This window comes from Primulina tabacum, chromosome 4, assembly GCF_025594145.1.
Source record: "Primulina tabacum isolate GXHZ01 chromosome 4, ASM2559414v2, whole genome shotgun sequence".
Taxonomy (NCBI): Eukaryota; Viridiplantae; Streptophyta; class Magnoliopsida; order Lamiales; family Gesneriaceae; genus Primulina; species Primulina tabacum.
Window position 1 is genome coordinate 102,406 of NC_134553.1, and position 12,719 is coordinate 115,124.

The 12,719-nt window shown below is 49.7% G+C and overlaps 1 protein-coding gene across 1 annotated transcript in view; it reads right to left on the reverse strand.

Moving 5' to 3' along the window:
* LOC142541362 (uncharacterized) overlaps nucleotides 1–9,079 on the reverse strand; it is a 54,459-nt gene extending 45,380 nt beyond the window's left edge. The window contains exon 1 of the mRNA XM_075647906.1: nucleotides 9,074–9,079. The gene's annotated coding sequence lies outside the window, so the exon portion shown is untranslated. The remainder of the gene's footprint in view (nucleotides 1–9,073) is intronic.
* Nucleotides 9,080–12,719: the final 3,640 nt, after the last annotated feature.

The following is a 12,719-nucleotide window of genomic DNA, read 5'->3' on the forward strand; positions in this document are numbered from 1 at the left end:
TTCCTCCGCCGGTGAAGAGATTTCTCCGTTTTCATCTTCGCCGGCACTGTTCACTGCCCAGGCGCAGTGTTTTTCTCAAATTCCGGCCGACTCCGGCCACCTCTGTGATAAAGGACTCCCGATCTGGAATCCCCACTCTGAGACGAAGACAATGGCACCGGAATCCGCTCCAATGGTGTTCGCATCCGTCGGCAATTTCAGATCTAAGAATGTTCTGGCGGACGGCTTGCACGCGTCATCTTCGTTTTCTAATCCGGCGCCGTCCCGGCGTCTTTTGTCAATCAAACTTCCAGTGTTCTTCGTCCAGCCATGGGTAAGACATCTGTAGTCTCAATTTGTGATAATTCCATCGTCGCCGGAAACGCCCAAATTTCGATTTCGTCTCAATTTCCGGCTACTGTTCCCTCTGATTTGACCCCTCCGCCGTCCGGTTCTGCTCCGGCTGGTACCGGTTCTGTGTTCATCACGCCGGCGCCGTTTCACGGTGGTACTTTGGTAGGAAAGTCAACCGGAAAGTCAACAGTCAACATTTCGAAGTCAAACCCGCGAGCTCGGCCAGTCAGATCTACTATTCCAGGTACTTCTTCGGGTTTTTCTGGTCCTTTTGCTACAGTTACCCCTCCACTGTCATTTCGTGAAGTTTTGGCCCCGTCGTCCTCTCGGACGACCAAGAACAGTTTCGAAGATGTTCTTGGGTCGATGGATGAGATGCCCGCACCGTCATTTAAGGACGGTAAGCCGGGCATTCACTTCTCGGATGAGATCATCTCATCTTTATCTGCACCATTTAAGTTTGCTTTGGTCGGTAAAATTTCTGGCAACCGATCGATTGTGCCCAATCATGCGATATCTACGGCTTTTGCCAATTTCGGGTTTACGAGACCGTATACCTTGAAATTCTTGCCACGGGGATTCCTTGTGATTGTACTCTCTTGTGAGGAGGACTATGCCTGTCTCTGGATTAGAGGCAGTCTGTTTATTGGTCCATTGGGTATCAGACTCTCCAAGTGGACCCCGGAGTTCAATTTCCAGGCGGAGTCTCCACTTGCCCCGGTTTGGGTCCGACTTCCGGAGTTACCACTCCATCTTTATGACAAGAAGAGCCTTTGTGCTCTTGCGAAGCTTTTGGGCACTCCCATTAAGATTGATGATCATACAGCCGATGGGACTCGGGGGGCCTTTGCTCGCATTTGTGTGGAGATCAATGTATTGGAGCCCCCTGTCCAATCCATCTGGGTGTCCTGGGGTGATCATTTACAGGAGATAGAGGTCGTATATGAGAAGATCCCAGCTTATTGTACTGATTGCAAGATGTTGGGGCATGCGACCACTGTTTGTTATTCACATGGAAAGAATCCCCGTCCAGTCCGGACCAGGCCTGCTGGTACTGTTCCTCCGACTCAGGCAGATACTGTGGGCAAGACACACCAGGAGGGTGTGGCCACTGAGGTGGTTCAGGGTCCTCAGGCCCCGAATCCTGAGCAGTTTGTTGGCCCCAGGCGTAGGAGGAGGAGGCGGGCTGCTCCTCGTGTCCCTTCTGTGAGGGCTCCTCCTGCTGGGCATGTAGTCCCGGTGGGCACTTCGAACGCTTTTGATGTCTTGTCACCTTGGCAGGCGGAGGCGGAGCGAGGTAGTGATTACATGGTTGTTGGAGACAGTCTTGATGTTGTTATTCCCTTAGGGGATGTGGATGCTGCTTTACCTGGTGATGCTCCCTTGGAGCAGATTTCTCCAGTGGATGTTGGTCTTGTTTTTTCGGGCACATCCACCTTTGAGATTCTCCCTTCGGGCTCGGTTGGTGTGCCTGCTCAGTCTACTGATCAGGTCTTTGAAGATGAGGAGTCTATTCCTTTTCCGAATTGTACGGATGAGCTGGGCTCTCCGAAAGTTGGGGTGGCTACGTTGTTTGCTGATTCTGTTATCTGTTTCGAGAATCATAGTAGCCATTCGATTCCTTCCCTTCCTGCTTCTCCGGAGGTTTCCTCCATGGTGGAGGAACTGTTTGCTAGACAGGGGCCCCCTGTTTCTGAATTCGTTGCCAGACAGGTGTCTGAGGAGGACCCCGGCACAGGGTTTGATCGACACTCCGCGTCTGGTGTTCCAGACATTGGCATGTCTGAGGTGAAGAAGAGGAAGGTGGACGATCTTGAGGATTCGTCCAAGAGGCGACAGGGTGATCCTGATGCCCATTCTTTATGAATTTCATGATCTGGAATATCAGGGGACTTCGGAATTCGGAGTCCCAGCAGAGGCTGCATGCCTTTGTGAAAGAGAAGCAGGTTAAGGTTCTGGCTATTTTGGAGCCGATGATTGAGTTGGACCAGAGATTCATGATTCGCCGTTTGGGCTTTTCTAGAGTCATTTCGAATCTTTCTGGTCATATCTGGGCGTTTTTTACTGCTGATGTGAGGGCTGAGTGTGTTTTTGATCATGCTCAGTTTCTGCACCTCAAGGTCTCTGCTCCTTTTTTGCCGACTGAGTTTTTCTGCTCTTTTGTTTATGCCAGCTGCGACTACATTGAGCGTAGAAATCTTTGGGCTTCCCTTCTTCAGGTTAAGCCTGCTCTGGGTCCATGGCTGGTTGGGGGCGATTTTAATGTCGTCAGAGATGCTTCTGAGTGTTTGGGCACCCGTGGTGGTAGGCTTCTACCCATGGAGGAGTTCAACACTTTCATTTTGGATTCTGGTCTGGTTGATGCTGGCTATGAGGGGTCTTCGTTCACTTGGACGAATAAGACCATTTGGAAGCGGTTGGACAGGGTTATGGTTTCCGTTGATTGGGGGGATCATTTCAGCTCCATTCGAGTTGAACATCTTGCCCGTACTGTTTCTGATCACTGTCCGCTTTTGGTTACCGCTCCAGTTTCTGCCCGTGGGCCGAGTTCGTTTCGCTTTCAGCGTATGTGGCTTCGGCATCATGGTTTTTTGCAGACTGTGAGGCTCAATTGGAATTTGCCTTGCAGTCTGGTTGGCATGCCGCGTCTTTTTGCCAAGTTGAAGCGTCTTAAGAATCACCTCATGTGGTGGAATCGGGATGTTTTTGGTAACATCTTTGATAAAATCACTGAGGCTGAGAGTGCGGTTCGTTCTGCTGAGACTGCCTGTGAGGCCGATCCTTCTGATTCGAATTGGACTACTCTGTCCGATCGTAATGAGGATCTGGCTCGTGTCACCGCCATGGAGGCGGATTTTTGGAAACAAAAAGCTGCATGCAACTAGCTTGAGGATGGTGAGCGGAACACCAAACTCTTTCATAACATGGTTAAGAAGAAGCGTGTGGCGAATAAGATATTCCGCATATGGGATGAAGGGATTTGCCTGACGTCTCCTGAGATGATTCAGCAGTCGGGTGCCTCATTTTTTCAGCACTTACTCACTGGGGATCCCTTTGTGCTTGATTGTCCTGATTTTTCGGGGTTTCCTTCGGTGATTTCTGATGAGGAGAATTATGGGATTACTGCTACCCCCTCCTTAGAGGAGGTGCGTGCGACTGTTTTCTCCATTTCTCCTGACAGTGTGGCTGGCCCTGGTGGCTTCTCTTCGGCGTTTTTTCAGCATTGCTGGGAGATAGTTCATCAGGATGTGTTGGATGCGGTTTTGGATTTTTTCCGAGGCTCTCCCCTGCCTCAGAGCTTTACTGCCACCACGATTACTTTGATCCCAAAAGTCGAGGGTGCTCGGGCTTGGTCGGATTTCCGTCCGATCAGCCTGTGTAATGTCACGAACAAAATCATTTCTAAGTTGTTGTACTCTCGTTTGCGGGCTGTGGCGGAGAGACTTATTTCTTTGAATCAGAGTGGTTTTGTTCCGGGACGGATGATTTCTGATAACATCCTTCTTGCTCAGGAGCTCACTCATAGTCTCAATCTTCCCACTCGTGGTGGTAATGTTATTTTGAAGTTGGATATGGCTAAGGCCTATGATAGGGTCCAATGGCCTTTCCTTTTTGCTATTTTGCGCCATTTTGGTTTCTCTGAGCAGGTTGTGGCGTTGGTCTCGGCCTGTATCTCTCATTGTCATTTCTCCGTTAATATCAATGGTTCTCTTTCGGGGTTCTCTGGTTCTACCAGGGGACTCAGGCAGGGAGACCCATTGTCTCCCCTTCTCTTCATTTTAGGGGCGGAGTATCTTTCGCGTGGCCTTGACAGACTCTACTTGCGTCATCCTGCTATTAGGTATCATTCTAGTTGTGATCTTTTGATTTCCCACCTGGCCTATGCGGATGATATCATTATTTTTGCCAATGGTGGGTCTCGTGGGATGCAGCGTCTTTTAGACTTTCTGCATCACTATGAGAACTGTTCGGGACAGCTGGTGAACGCTTTCAAGAGTTCCCTGATTTTACCTTCGCGATGCTCAGAGCGCCTTCGCTCTAGACTTTTGCGTATCACTGGATTTGCGGAGGGTCATCTGCCGATCATGTACCTCGGAGTTCCCTTATTTCGGGGTAATAGGACGTGTTCCCTTTTTGAGCCCCTCTTACAGTCTGTTAGGAGGCGGCTGGAGGGTTGGGAGATTCGTACTCTTTCTCCGGGGAGCCGCATGACCCTCATTCGTAGTGTGCTCCTCTCGATGCCCATATATTTGTTTCAGGTTGTTCAGCCTCCGTTGGCTGTCATGGAAAATCTTGAGCGAGTCTTTAATGCCTTTCTTTGGGGGTCTAGGCCCTTGGAGAAGAAATGGCATTGGGCACGTTGGTCTCGGGCTTGCCTCCCCGTGGAAGAGGGGGGTCTTGGCTTCCGCAGATTGAAAGATCTCGTGGATAGCTTCTCCATAAAACTGTGGTTTCGGTTCAGGCAGGGATCTTCCCTCTGGGCCAAATTTTTGATGAGGAAATATTGTCTCTTGGCGCACCCAGCTTGTGTCTCTTCTCGTGGTTTTATCTCTCCCACTTGGCGGCGTTTGCTCCAGATCAGGCCTCGTGCGGAGAGTGGTATTCGCTGGCGTGTCGGCCATGGAGATGTTTCTTTTTGGGATGATTGTTGGTTCAGAGATGTTCCTCTGTCCAGTCAGACTGAAGTCTGTGGGGATCGTGGTGCTCGGGTTTCCCATTTTCTTTCGGAGGGAACCTTGGATTTTGACCTCCTCTGTTCAGTAGTTGCTCCTTCTATTGCGGAGCAGATTGTTTTGGTCCCGATTCTCTTGGGAGAGTTGGATTCGGCTCGTTGGATTCATAGCTCCGATGGTGCTTTTTCTGTCAAGTCCGCTTGGGAGTTGATCCGTTTGCGCGCTCCGATCTCTGGTATTAATCGCGCCTGTTGGGGTAGCTGGTTGAGGCCTACGATGTCATTCTTTCTTTGGAGATTTTGGCATCAGTGGCTCCCAGTTGATGAGGTGCTTCAGCGCCGTGGCTTTGCGTTAGCGTCTCGTTGTCAGTGTTGTGATATGTCTGAGACATTCACGCATGTGTTTATTCGCAGCCCGGTGGCTAGGCCTGTTTGGCATTTTTTTGGTGCGGTCTTTGGGGTTCGTATCCCTGACACTGAGGATTTCAGGTTATTCCTTAGTGCGTGGAAGAGGAATCTGGTCTGGGCTCCAGGGGGCCATGTGAGGGAGTTTCTCCCTTTCATTATTTTGTGGTTTCTCTGGACTGCTCGGAATGATGCGAAGCATCGCCAGCTCTCCATATCTGGGGAGACGGTGAAGTTCCAGATTTTATCTTACCTGCGCCTCGCCCATTCTGCGCGTACTATCAAACCCAAGCATTGGATGGGTTTCTTCCACGTGGCGCACTTACTGGGGATTTCGGTTTGCTTACACAGATATCATCGGACGGCGATTGTTCGTTGGCTTAAGCCGCCGTCCGGTTGTTTTAAGCTTAATGTGGATGGGAGCTCGAGAGGGAATCCAGGGGATTCTACAGTTGGTGGCGTTGTTCGTGATCATTCTGGGCGGGTCTTGTTATCGTTCAGTGAGTTCATTGGAGCTGGATCCACTAGCCGAGCAGAACTTTGGGCAGTCTGGAGGGGTCTCCTTATTTGTTCTGATCTTTCTCTTTTCCCTCTTTGGATTGAGGTTGATTCCCAGATTTCTATTCAGATCCTCCGCTCTCGTCAGTGTCGTTGGGGATTGGATCACATTGTGTCTAGGATTTTGGTTCTCTTGAGGGGGCGGATGGTTCATATCTCGCATATATACCGGGAGGGTAACTCGGTGGCGGATGCTTTGGCGGTTAGGGCTCATGACCTTAGGCAGTTTTCCTTAGAGATAGGTCCTTCCTTACCCAGCCACATCTCCATCCTTGCCCGTTCTGATCGTTCAGGGCTTCCATACCTCAGATCCAGATATTCTTAGCCATTTGCAGCCCACTCTTCCTTTTGGCTCTCTTTCTTTTTATATATATATGTATTTATTTTTCTTGCAGGTCTTTTGTCCTTGGAGGTTGTTTTTTATATCTCATTTGAGATGTGCAAGTTGGCCCAGACACTTGCACTCTCCTTGTTTTGTTCTTTTGGATTTGGGCGGGTCCCAGCACTCTCCGCGTTGGTGCTTTTCTTTGGATCATTCTTGTTATCCGGCCGGCGCTCACTGCAGGCTTCTCCTTGCCCGCCGCTTTATTACTTTTATGCTCTCTGGCCGATTGTTATGGTGGCTCTGGATGATCTTTTTCTATGGTCTCTCTGGCCCGGAGTCTCATTCATGTCGGGATTTATATGGTTTCTACTTTCGTTCCGTGATTTGGTGGCTCTGGTTGTTCTCTATTGGTTGCATCTTCTTTCAGAGTTACAGTCATGCTTGGATTTCTGATTTTATGAGCTCCGTCAGTTTTCTCCCTCTCCTTGGGTCTTGGAGCTTTTCTGACTTTCGCTGGATTGCGGTCCTTCTTTTGTGCTTCGACCGTTTTAGCACAGTGACTTTCCAGCTGCATAATATTTTGATTGCCAGATCGTGTACAGTGGACCGATCTCGGATTAGGATGTATTTTTCAGTTTGGCATCACACTGGCAGATGGCTCAGAGATGGGTACCATCGGTGGCCTTTTGCACCTACTTCTGAGCCGGATTTCTACTGTTTAGATAGGTTTCGATTTATTTTCATGTATTTAGCGTCGCTTCTGGACGTTCATTTCTATTATGCTCCTTACCTAGGGATTAGTTTTTGGCTCACATATTTGCCACCCTAGATTTTGTTTTCTGTGTGTTGTGTGGTAGCTTTTCGAGAGGTCTTGGTATAGTCCCCCTCTCGTTAGGTTTTATGATGTATTTTTGTTTTGATGATATATACAGGTAGGGGTCTGCCTAACCCCCCGCTTCCAGCGGTGTTTTATTTAAAAAAAAAAAAAAAAACCCTAAACCCTAAACCCTAAACCCTAAACCCTAAACCCTAAACCCTAAACCCTAAACCGAAAAACCAAAACCAAACCGAAAAAACGCTCTCAAGAAAAAAAAAATTCCAAAATTACCCCAATTTGGCACTATTCACGTCATTACCGCCGCCATGTCACCGCCGCCGGATCCCGGCCGGCGACCACCCCCATTAGAACCGCCTCCCCTCGCCGATCAACATACCAAAATCTCAGACCGATTGGATTCCGGCAACGTCCCCGATTTTCAGATCGAAATTTCGCCTGTTTTTACTTCTTCTTCGTCGCCGGCGGCCGCTGCTCTTCCCGGCACCGGAGGTACTTCTCCTGTATCGGTTTTTAGTCAGCTTTCCAGTGATACCCATGCGCGACCGGATTATTCACCTCAGCCGCCGTGTTCTTCGTTTTTGTCCTCGGCGCCACTGTTCACGTCTGCGCCGTCTGGTTTTCTCCAAATTCCGGCCATCTCCGGCAACCTCGTTGCTAATGGAACCCCGATCTTGAATCCCCTCACCCAGACGATCAGTTTGCCTCTGGTATCAGCCCCAACGCCGTTCGTATGCGACGGCAATTTCAGATCTACGATTTTCAGTCACTGTTCACCGATCGCGACGGCTTCCTTGCTCAATTCCTCCGGCGTCGCACCTCCATTGCTCAATTCCTCCATGGCGTTTACTCCCCCTGTCATGGGCAATATCCCGGTATCTTCAATTTCTGGTTTCAGTCCGGCAATCGGAAACGCCCAATTTCCGATTTCTTCACCGTTTCCGACTACTGTGTTTACCGAGTTCACCCCTCCGCCGCCCGGTTCTGCTGGTTCCGACACCGGTTTCATGTTCGCTGCTACGTCGCCGGTCCTCGGTGGTGGTCCGGTGGGTCAGGGCCGAGTCAACTCGGTTGAGTCTCTTAGTCAAGTGTCGTGGGTCAACTCGGCAGTCACATCTGGTGCTTCTGCGGTCAATGTAAGTTCGAAAGTTGTTTCTCCTCATGTGTCTTTTAAGGACGTTTTGGCTCCCCCGTCTCCTCGTACGGTGAAGAATAGCTTTGATGATGTTCTCAACTCGATGGAGGAGATTCTCGAGCCTTCTTTTTTGGATGGGAAACCGGGTATTTTATTCCCGGATAAGGTAATTTCATCCCTTATTGAGCCATTTAAATTTGCTTTGGTGGGTAAAATTTCTGGGAATCGGTCTGTGGTGCCCAATTCGATGATTTCTGTTGCCTTTGGCAAAGTGGGTTTGGTCAGACCGTTCAATTTGAAATTTTTACCCCGGGGTTTCATGGTCATTACTCTTTCTTGTGAAGAGGATTACGCACGGCTTTGGGCGCGTGGTAATATGATGGTTGGCTCACTTGGTATCCGTTTTTCTAAATGGACACCAGAATTCAAGTTTCAGGCGGAGTCGCCAGTTGCGCCAGTTTGGGCTCGACTTCCGGAATTACCTTTGCATTTATATGAGAAAAAAAGCCTTTGTGCTATTGCCAAGCTCTTGGGAAAGCCTATCAAAGTTGATGACCACACTGCTGAGGTGTCTCGTGGGGCCTATGCTCGCGTGTGTGTGGAAATTAATGTGTTGGAGCCTCCCGTAAAGCACATTTGGGTGGGCTGGGGTGATCACACTCAAGAGATTGAGGTTGTGTATGAGAGGATCCCGGCTTATTGCACTGATTGCAAAATGCTGGGACATGCGACGAGTGTTTGTTACTCTCATGGCAAGAATCCCCGGCCGATCCGGGCTAAGTCATTTGGTCCAGTCCCTCCATCTCAGACTGCTGCTTCGGGTCCGTCATCCCAGGAGGGTGTCATTTCTGATGAGGTCCAGGGTCATCAGGACCCTAATGCTGAGACTTTTGTTGGCCCTAAGCGTCGTAGAAGGAGACGGCCTGCGCGTCGAGTTCCACCTGCTGCTGTTCCTCCTTCAGGGCAGGCTCCTTCACAGTCGAAGAGTACTTCGAATGCTTTTGATGTCCTTTCTCCTTTGCAGAAGGAGGCGCAGCTCTTTGATTCTAGTGCGTTAGTTGGTTCCACTTCTGAGTCTGGGCCCCGCTTTGGGGATGTGGGTGTTGATTTCACCGGGGGTCCTCCTTTGGAGCATGCTCCATCCGAGGGTATGGATACTGTTGGTTTGAGTTCACCCACCGTTGTTGTTTCCCCGTTGGCATTAGGTGGTGTGTCAGCCCAGTCTGGGGCTAAAGATTTGGAGGAGGAGGATGTTATTCCTTTTGTTGATTGTGTGGAAGTTTTGGGGTCTCCGCATGCTGGTATTGACACGGTGTTTTCTGAACCCGTGATTTGTTTGGAGAATCATAGTTGTCACTCGATCCCTTCTGGCCCTTCGTCCCCTGCTGATGCGTCTTCTTTGTTTACTCAGCTGGTTGATAGACAGGGTTCTCCTATTTCTGAGAGGGTTGTCCGTGAGAGGTTTGTTGAGGATCTTGACCAGGTTTTTGATAGACTTTCTGAACCGGGTGATGGCCGTGCGTCTGAGGACGGCGTCCTGGACTCAGATATGCCAGATGTTAAGAAAAAGAGGGGGAGGGATGATCCCCCTGGGTCGCTCAGGAAGCGATCGGGCATTTCTGCTGCCCGTTCATCATGAATTTCCTAATCTGGAATATCCGGGGACTCCGGGGTTCGGAGTCCCAACAGAGGCTTCATGCTTTTGTTAAGGAGAAACAGATTAAGATTTTGACTGTTTTGGAGCCGATGATTGATTTAGATCAGAGATTCATGACTCGTCGTCTTGGTTTTTCTCGAGTCATTTCGAATCTCTCTGGTCACATTTGGGTGTTTTTTGCTGCTGATGTGCAGGCTGAGTGTGTCCTTGATCATGCTCAGTTCCTTCACATTAAGGTTTCTGCCCCTTTTTTACCCACATCTGTTTTTTGTTCTTTTGTTTATGCCAGATGTGATTATATTGAGCGTCGGGACCTCTGGTCTTCCCTGCTTCACGTCAAGCCTGTTCTGGGTCCTTGGCTGGTTGGTGGGGATTTCAATGTTGTTCGTGATGCATCTGAGTGTTTGGGCACCCGTGGTGGTAGGTTGCTACCCATGGAGGAGTTCAACACTTTCATTATGGATTCTGGTTTGATTGATGCTGGTTTTGAGGGGTCTTCGTTCACTTGGACGAATAAGACCGTTTGGAAGCGGTTGGACAGGGTTATGGTTTCTGTTGATTGGGGTGATCATTTCAGCTCCATTCGAGTTGAACATCTCCCCCGTACTGTTTCTGACCACTGTCCGCTTTTGGTTACCGCTCCGGTTTTTGCCCGTGGGCCGAGCTCGTTTCGCTTCCAGCGTATGTGGCTTCGGCATCATGGTTTTTTGCAGACTGTCAGGCTCAATTGGAATTTGCCTTGCAGTCTAATTGGTATGTCGCGTCTTTTTGTCAAGTTGAAGCGTCTTAAGAATCACCTCAAGTGGTGGAATCGGGATGTTTTTGGTAACATCTTTGATAAAATCACCGAGGCTGAGAGCGCAGTTCGTTCCGCTGAGCTTGCTTGTGAGGCCGATCCTTCTGATTCGAATTGGACTGCCCTGTCCGATCGTAATGCGGATCTGGCCCGTGTCACCGCCATGGAGGCGGATTTTTGGAAACAAAAAGCTGCATGCAACTGGCTAGAGGATGGTGAGCGGAACACCAAACTCTTTCATAACATGGTTAAGAAGAAGCGTGTGGCTAATAAGATTTTCCGCATATGGGATGATGGGGTTTGCCTGACGTCTCCTGAGATGATTCAGCAGTCGGGTGCCTCATTTTTTCAGAACTTACTCACTGGGGATCCCTTTGTGCTTGATTGTCCTGATTTTTCGGGGTTTCCTTCGGTGATTTCTGATGAGGAGAATTATGGGATTACTGCTACCCCCTCCCTTGAGGAGGTGCGTGCGACTGTTTTCTCCATTTCTCCTGACAGTGTGGCAGGCCCTGATGGCTTCTCTTCGGCGTTTTTCCAGCATTGCTGGGAGATCGTTCATCAGGATGTGTTGGATGCGGTTTTGGATTTTTTCCGAGGCTCTCCCCTGCCCCAGAGCTTTACTGCCACCACGATTACTTTGATCCCAAAAGTCGAGGGTGCTCGGGCTTGGTCGGATTTCCGTCCGATTAGCCTGTGTAATGTCACGAACAAAATCATTTCTAAGTTGTTGTACTCTCGTTTGCGGGCTGTGGCGGAGAGACTCATTTCTTAGAATCAGAGTGGTTTTGTTCCGGGACGGATGATTTCTGATAACATCCTCCTTGCTCAGGAGCTCACTCATAGTCTCACTCTTCCCACTCGTGGTGGTAATGTCATTTTGAAGTTGGATATGGCTAAGGCCTATGATCGGGTCCAATGGCCTTTCCTTTTTGCTGTTTTGCGCCATTTTGGTTTCTCTGAGCAGGTTGTGGCGTTGGTCTCGGCCTGTATTTCTCATTGTCATTTCTCCGTTAATATCAATGGTTCTCTTTCGGGGTTCTTCGGTTCTACCAGGGGCCTCAGGCAGGGAGACCCATTGTCCCCCCTTCTCTTCATCTTAGGGGCGGAGTATCTTTCGCGTGGCCTTGACAGACTCTACTTGCGTCATCCTGCTTTCAGGTACCGTTCTAGTTGTGATCTTTTGATTTCCCATCTGGCCTATGCTGATGATATCATTATTTTTGCCAATGGTGGGTCTCGTGGGATGCAGCGTCTTTTAGATTTTCTGCATCACTATGAGAACTGTTCGGGACAGCTGGTGAATGCTGTCAAGAGTTCCCTGATTCTTCCTCCGCGATGCTCTGAGCGCCTTCGCTCTAGACTTTTGCGTATCACTGGCTTTGCGGAGGGGCATCTGCCGATCAAGTACCTAGGAGTTCCCTTATTTCGTGGAAATAGGACGTGTTCTCATTTTGAGCCCCTCTTACAGTCTGTTAGGAGGCGGCTGGAGGGTTGGGAGATTCGTACTCTTTCTCCGGGGAGCCGCATGACCCTCATTCGTAGCGTGCTCCTCTCGATGCCCATATATTTGTTTCAGGTTGTTCAGCCTCCGTTGGCTGTCATGGAGAAACTTGAGAGAGCCTTTAATGCCTTTCTTTGGGGGTCTAGGCCCTTGGAGAAGAAATGGCATTGGGCTCGTTGGTCTCGGGCTTGCCTCCCCGTGGAAGAGGGGGGTCTTGGCTTCCGCAGATTGAAAGATCTCGTGGATAGCTTCTCCATAAAACTGTGGTTCCGGTTCAGGCAGGGATCTTCCCTCTGGGCCAAATTTTTGATGAGGAAATATTGCCTCTTGGCGCACCCAGCTTGTGTCTCTTCTCGTGGTTTTATCTCTCCCACTTGGCGGCGTTTGCTCCAGATCAGGCCTCGTGCGGAGAGTGGTATTCGCTGGCGTGTCGGCCATGGAGATCTTTCATTTTGGGATGATTGTTGGTTCAGGGATGTTCCCCTGTCCAGTCAGACTG